Source organism: Mus pahari, chromosome 3, assembly GCF_900095145.1.
Source record: "Mus pahari chromosome 3, PAHARI_EIJ_v1.1, whole genome shotgun sequence".
NCBI classification, from domain to species: Eukaryota; Metazoa; Chordata; class Mammalia; order Rodentia; family Muridae; genus Mus; species Mus pahari.
The window spans coordinates 70,741,309-70,749,131 of record NC_034592.1 but is presented as its reverse complement, the minus strand read 5'-3'; the positions used below and the strand labels follow the sequence as shown (position 1 = coordinate 70,749,131).

Genomic DNA, 7,823 nt, shown 5'->3' with positions numbered 1-7,823 from the left:
ATAGTTGGCAAAAAGATAGCAATAAATCATGTGATGAAAATCATAAAAAATGAGGAGTGTGAGTGTGTATCAGAACTTTTTCCTTGCTTGGATTCCTTCTAATTGCAGAATTAAATGATTAAAAGAGGAAAGAAATAAAAAAAAACTTGTAGGCTGTTTTTAAAGAACAAAATAAAAATTTGGTATTAACTTATACAAACATAAAAACTTACTTATTATAGGAGAAAGCTATGGCTACCTAGATTTTGTTAGATTTACACATTCAAAACCAACATTCTTCTATCAAGCATGTTTGATTTGAAAATGAATTCCTGGCTCAAATATATAGGTGATGTAATAATCTCTTGATAGAGATCAAAACTGATTATGAGCACCTAGCTCAAAAAGTTAATGTGAGGGACTAAGAACACCGCATTGAAGAGTACTTGCAACTCTTGCAGAGAACCTGGGATAGGTTCTCAGCATGCACAGGTCTGCACACAACTGTCTACGACTCCAGTTCTAAGGATTTGAACACCCTCTTCAGGTGTCAGTAAGCACTTATATGCATGTGGTGTGCGTGCATACATTAGGTAAATACATACACACACACACAAACACACACACATATATAATAAAAATAAAAGCTTTTTTAGAAAGTAATGTGTAAAATCAGAATCCTTTAATTTCAAGAAGTCCTAATTTTTCCCTGTTGTCTAAATTTCCTTCAGATTCTTGATATTCATGATACAAAGAAATGCCACTGAAGTCACTGACTTTTATCTTCTGGGATTTGGAGTCAAGCAAAATACTCAGAGTATCCTCTTCATTGTATTTCTTGTGATCTATGCAACATCCATGGTGGGCAACACTGGGATGATCCTGCTCATCAACACTAACTCCAGACTTCAAACTCCTATGTACTTCTTCTTACAAAACCTGGCTTTTGTTGATATCTGCTTCACATCTGCCATCACTCCCAAGATGCTACAGAACTTCATGGTAGAAGACAGTTCCATATCATATACAGGATATACAATTGTTGGTCTATGCCACATTTGCAACCAGTGACTGTTACCTCCTCGCTGTTATGGCAGTGGACCGGTATGTGGCAATCTGTAAGCCCCTTCGCTACCCCATAATCATGTCTCGACAAGTTTGTGTTCAGTTGGTAGCTTTTTCTTACCTCATGGGATCAATAAATTCCTCTGTACACACAGGATTTACATTCTCATTGTCTTATTGTAATTCCAAAAATATCAATCACTTTTTCTGTGATGTCGTCCCAATCATCAGTCTTTCATGTTCCAACATTGATATTAATATCATGCTTCTTGTTATCTTTGTTGGATTTAACCTGATGTTCACTGTGTTGGTCATTATCTTCTCCTACATGTACATCATGGCCGCCATCCTAAAGATGTCCTCTACTGCAGGGAGGAAGAAAACCTTCTCCACATGTGCCTCCCACCTGACAGCAGTCACCATCTTCTATGGAACCCTTGCTTACATGTACTTACAGCCTCNTTCNGACAATTCNGAGGAGAATATGAAAGTGGCCTCTGTGTTTTATGGCATTGTGATTCCCATGCTGAATCCTCTGATCTACAGTCTGAGAAACAAGGAAGTCAAAGAAGGTTTTAAAGCAATGAGTAGAAGGTTCTTAAGATTGAAATCAAATCCTTGATACAGGGACCATTAAAGTGTCTCATGGACACGTGTTTCCACGATGTAGTAATTCTGAAACTGAATGTTGGGTTTGGTCTGGTGCTCTTATGTTATGTATTCTAATGATAAATTTTGTACCCCTAGATCTAGTTGCCCCAAAAGCAAATTCTCATGTATACCAGCTTTTGTTGTGCAAACCTTGCTTCCCAAGTTAATTGGTCCATAAAAAGCTAAAGCCTGTGATTAGGCATAGAGATAGCCAGGACTTCCTGGGAGGGAAAAGGGAACTCTGGGAAAAGGAAAGAGAAAGAAAGGCCTTTTCACCAGGAGACGTGAGGGGAGAAAGACATGGACTAAGAACGTGGAAGGTATAGCCAGCCATGTGGTTGAATGGTGATAGATGGTAGAGATAACGTAAATAAACTAGTTGAGAGTCTTCAAAGCTAAGGCCTACGCTTTGAAATATTAAAAAGGTCTTTGTGTGGTTATTTGAAATAGTAGCTGGTTAAAGAATAACTGCCACCTTAATAATTAATTCTAATTGTTACAGAAGTCTACACATAAATACATGTATTTTTTAATATTATCTTACAGTTCAGGTAATGTTTTCTACATGATATATCTCACATGTATTACATTCTTAGCAAATCAGGGCAATTATTTATGTCGATAATTACCCTCCATATTCTTATTCCATCTACTTCTTGTCCCAGGGAGAAAAACTTCTAAAAGTATTTTATATTCCTCTATATAAAAGGCATACAGGAGTAAATGCCTAGAAACTTCTATACATTTATGAAAGACATGTAGATAATGCTTGTCAACATAGTAATAGCTACAGAAATTCACTGAGGGGTACATGGAAAATTTTGAAGGAGCAAAAAGAAGGAGAAATTATGATATTATACTAAAATCACAAAAGAAGTATTTTTTTTAAAGTGCGGGTGGAAAAATGTCTTTCCCTAAAGCTCAATTTACAAAATAATTTTTTATGGTAAAATGAAAGAATAAACAAATGTAATTTTAAAAATAAATATAAATAGTGTGATGTTACTAAGTACTTTTCCTCTTCGTCACACTGGGGATCAAATGGAGACATTTAGATTAAATATTGATCTCTTTTCACTGATTACATCCATAAGTATATTGAACAATATGAAAGAGTATTGAACCTGCTTCATAACAATAGATAATAGCTTTTGTTGCAAGCATGAGAAAGAATTGTCCTCTCTAGAAATAAAGTATCATTAAATAAAAGGCCTTATACAGAAAAAAAATTTTAATAGTCAAAAAAGCCTAGCTCCTGCAAAGGAGGGCTGGAAAGATAGCGCAGGAGTTAGGAGCACTTGCTCATAAGGAGAAAAGTTCAGATCCTTGCACTTTCATAACAAGCTGGGAGTCCTACATCACCTGTATTTCCAGCTGTAAGGGATCAGATACACCATTTTGTCCTCTACTCACTCTCAGATACATGCACCTTCACACATACATATACATACACACACACACACACACACACACACACACAATCATGCAAATACATGAACAAACAAATTTAAAATGACTACCTGTAAAAAAAAAATAAAGAGGAACAGAAAGAGTGGAAGGGGACAAGAGAGGTTAATAGGGAACAAACATCAAAATATACTCTATGTTTAAATAAAATTATCATAATGAAATACTTTATTATGATTAACATGTGCTAATTTTTATAATCACTAATGATTATTGTTTATCCAATTCCTATTAAGCTCTGAAGACCTCAGATTGTCAAGAGAGTATAGGTCCCTTAGGCCTCAGATATAAAATCCCTTATGAGGAAGAAACATAGAAGCTTTAATTGACAGTCACCTCAACCAACTGCAGAGAGAAAATATAGAAGCAAATCCAGGGTAAGTAACAGAACAACAACAAAATATCATTCTTTTGCCATTAGCTGTGACGGCTGCAGTGTGAGCAGGAAACAATGGAACAGAGGCAGAGTCCCAGCATGTCTCAGCAATGCCCAGAGGATGCACTCCATCACGGGTGAGGGGGTTTGTTTTCATCTGGCTGAGCACTTCCTGCAAAAGAAGGTAAAGAAAACATCATTGAGTCAACCAATAATCACTGTTTGTCATGTTATCACAGCCATTTGGGTGAGCTCACTCAGTGCTTGTCCTGTGCTGAGAAGTTTGCATAAATTTGCTTGTTGGATGCTTGTATTTCGGCACACCTGGCTCGATGCTTTTCTACTAAGTCTTTTCAGGTTTTAAATGCTTGTAGATTCACAGGAGATTTTTAAAGATAATTCAGAAAATTCCACCCATACCTTTGGTTGATTCTCCCTCAATGATTGCATCCTGCATAATAACTATAGGCTTGCATAATAACCCAGACTTTGATATTGGTACAGTGTCCATATACAGCATTTTCTCACTTCTTTCGATAGATTCCCATAACCTCATGTTAGCCAAGTTATCAAATATCCAACAGAGATCTCTCACATCTGCCACTTAAAAACACACTACCCCAACCAAATTCTAATTCAAGTCAACCACTAGTCTCACCTTTATCTTAAAATCTTGCCGTCTTGATGACAATATAAGTAAAACCACACACTATATGACCTTTTCAAATTAGACATTGCCATGGAGAGTCACCAACTGCCCACGTTTCTTTCTCTCTGATTCCAAGTGCTGTTTCACAGTGTAATATAATGAGATTTGTTTAACCAACATTTTGCTGAAGAACATTTTAGCTGTTGACACTTTTAAATTATTGCCAATGAAGCTTTTATAGATTTTTTTTTGCACATTTTGACATAAGCATAAGTTTTGTGTAAGCAAAATTGGCTACGGGTACAGGGACTGGACTATATGTTTGCATTCCTTAAATTCTTCCAAGTTATTTTGGAGAATAGTTATGACATTTTACATGCCCACAACAATCTATAAAAGACCCATAGCTCCAAGTTTTTTCTAGCTTTAGTTTTGCCACTGTTTTTATGTTTGCAATGATGATGGCTGAGCAGCAATATCTCATCATGCTGGTATACCATCATGTTGATAATTCGCATCTTCTGAATGGCTAATAAAGCCTGAATGGTTTTCATGTATTCATGCATATACTCCGCTGGTGAAATAGTCTTTTCATATATTTTCCAATTTTCTAATTTAGTTTTTCTTTTATCCTTTGTGTGATAGTGGTTTATTTGGTTTAGATGTAAAACCTTTTGCATCAACTCTGCAGTAAGGCTTTCATTTTCCTAACCAACTTTTTACCAAAATAAAACTTTGCATTTTGAGAGTTCAATGTATTTGTTTATCTTCATTTATCTATTTTACTTTGCACATCATGGAAAAGAACGCTCCACTAGTTGCAGGACACAAAACTTTCCCTACTTTTATAATGTTTCACAACTGTATTTGTGGATTTAAACATATTGTGTGTTCTGAGATATTTTTATACAGTATGTTGTTTGAATTGAGCATATATCATCATTCTAATGATAGTTAAATAATCTAGCAGTATCATTTCTTCAATGATTTTGCCTTTTAGTCAAAAACTAATGGATGCACCTGTGTTCAGTTTATTCTTGGGAGTCCCAATGTGCTTTCATTGTGTGCCTGTCCCTCCAATATTGGAGTGTTCAATAGCATAGTGGCATTTAAAAAAAAGAAGTCCTGAAAGCAAGTAGAGTGCTACATGCATTTTTCTTCATTTAGTAATCATTGGTTGAGAATTTCATGTCAAGTATTTTTAACATTTTACCCCTCACCCAACTCCAAAATCCACACCTCTTTTCTTACTAACCTTGCCCCCACACACATACACCTTGTAAAACTCATTAAGTCTCTCATTCTCTGACCCTTGACAATTTGAGGGTCTCTACATTAATAGCCATCCACTGAATAAAGAAGCTTCTCTGGTAAGGGTATAATGGTAAGTCATTGGGAATTGCTTTAATGCTATTTCAATTCTGCAAAATAATTGCAGTAGGTACTCTACTAGGGCATATAACCCAGATAGCCACAAATTGGCAGTCCTTGACAAGCAGCCACTGGGTTTGGCAACCCAAGCAGTAGGGTCATGGGAAGAGGCTCGATTCATACACTTAATTCTTTTTTATTAACTGGTTTAGATATTTTAACTAACTTTTCTCTTTAATTTCAATTTTTAAATAGTGCTTGAAAATTAATAGCCATGGTCACATTTAGTAGTTGAGAAGACTCTTTCATTGTGTTGAGTGCTACAGTAGTGAACAGTGTTCCTTTTCAATGTTTATTATTTCTTTTATAAACATTTTATAATTTTCTATATAGTGATCTTATGTATACTTTATGTGTATGCTTAAATATTTTTTTCGGCCACTAGTAAAGTTATATTTTAAGTCTCAATTCCCACCAGACTATATTGCCAGTATAGAAATGCTATTGCTGTTCATATGGTCACCTTTATTGTAAAATTTCTTCGGCTCCTTAACATAGAGCATTGTATATTTTGCAAGTAGGGCAGTGCTGTTTTGTAACTCCTGGAATGTGTTACTGGGTAGAACTTTCTGAAGTATGATGAATATCAGAACAGGAGTAAGGATATAGTCACCTTGTTCTTGATCTTAGGAGGCAAGCACTTAGTCTCTAGTCATCAGTGATAATTCCTGTAGATTTTTTACATTGAGCAAGAACTAATATTAGGAGGTTTTTCGTACATTACAAAAGAAGTATTGAATTTTTCCAAATGTTTTTATCCAGAAATTTATTTGATTATTTTTCTTCTTCCCGCAGTGAATGTATTTCATTACACTGATTGGTTTCTACATCTGAAACCAGAGCAGTCATGGACTACATCCCAATTGATTGTGTATGCAATTCTGTATGTGTGTCCAAATTAAAATTTGATTGTTTTAAAAATATCTTGCTTTCATATTGATGTAAGATTCTGGGGAGTAGTTGTATCCTTTCATGCTATTTATATCTGGCATTAAGGAATAAGTCAATCAGGATAAATCAAAAACCATCTTTCTACATAATATTTATTTCCCCCTTAATTTTTGTGTATTTTCCAGGAACATATTTCAGTTACACTTATGTATTTTATGTGTGTGCCTGTGTGTGTGTGTGTGTGTGTGTGTGTTTGTGTGCGTGTGTGTACTTTGAGTATGATTTATTCATTCATAAGAAATTCCTTTAATTATATAATTATATTGTATATATAAATATGTACTTGCTATAAATGTTTACATATTACATAATATATTATTATAAATACAACTGTTTTATATATGATACTTTATATATAAAGCATATCTGTAGAAGGTGATGATGGTTTTTTGAGCTGTTTGACTCAAAGGATAATGCTTTTTAATCATATTCCTGCTGTTTCCCATCTTGTTTATTTCTGTCTTCAGGCTTGGGTATCTGGTGACCTGTGTTGAGTATTTACACAGTAAGTCACAGAAACGCTGTTGCCTGTGGTAAACTGATGGCCTGTGAGTTACAGTCAAAATTGTAACTGATGATCTGCTTTTCAGAGGGCTCTGAATCGATGCCCATAGTTTTAATACTCCTTTGGGTCCTCTCTGGGGAGATCTAGTATTATCAATCCCTGAACATTTTAGGAATTCTGCAAGATAAATTTAGTCAATCATAAGCTTCCTCTATTGCTGGCTTAGGATTTGATCTTCTTGATGTTAATAAATCAGTTATCAACAATGCTGATTTCATCTTTTGAGGTACAAATGTGTACTGTTGTTACAAAAGCATATATTTATGACTTAATTAAAAAAACTTTTATTATACATTACATTGATATAATACCTTTTAAAATAAGACAGAAAGGGACTTGAGAGATGGCTCCATGGTTTAAAGCACTTGCTGATCTTTCAGAGGGCAAAGTATGGTTTCCAGAATACTGTGAATTCACAAATACATATGACCTAAATTCCAGGAGACCTGAAACCCTCTGGCTTCTGTGGGCACATTCTCTCTCTCTCTCTCTCTCTCTCTCTCTCTCTCTCTCTCTCTCTCTCTCTCTCACACACACACACACACACACACACACACACACACACACATGTACACTAAAAATAATTTTTAAAATCTTTAAGAAATAAACTATTTATAAAAAAGAAAATCCCTAAAATTCAGTGACATAATCCAACAGAATTATCAGTCACATCAAGCACTATATATGAG

At 35.0% G+C, this 7,823-nt stretch overlaps 1 pseudogene; it reads left to right on the top strand.

The window, feature by feature from the left end:
* The first annotated feature begins 723 nt into the window (after positions 1-723).
* LOC110319397 lies at positions 724-1,666 on the top strand (annotated as a pseudogene).
* Positions 1,667-7,823: the final 6,157 nt, after the last annotated feature.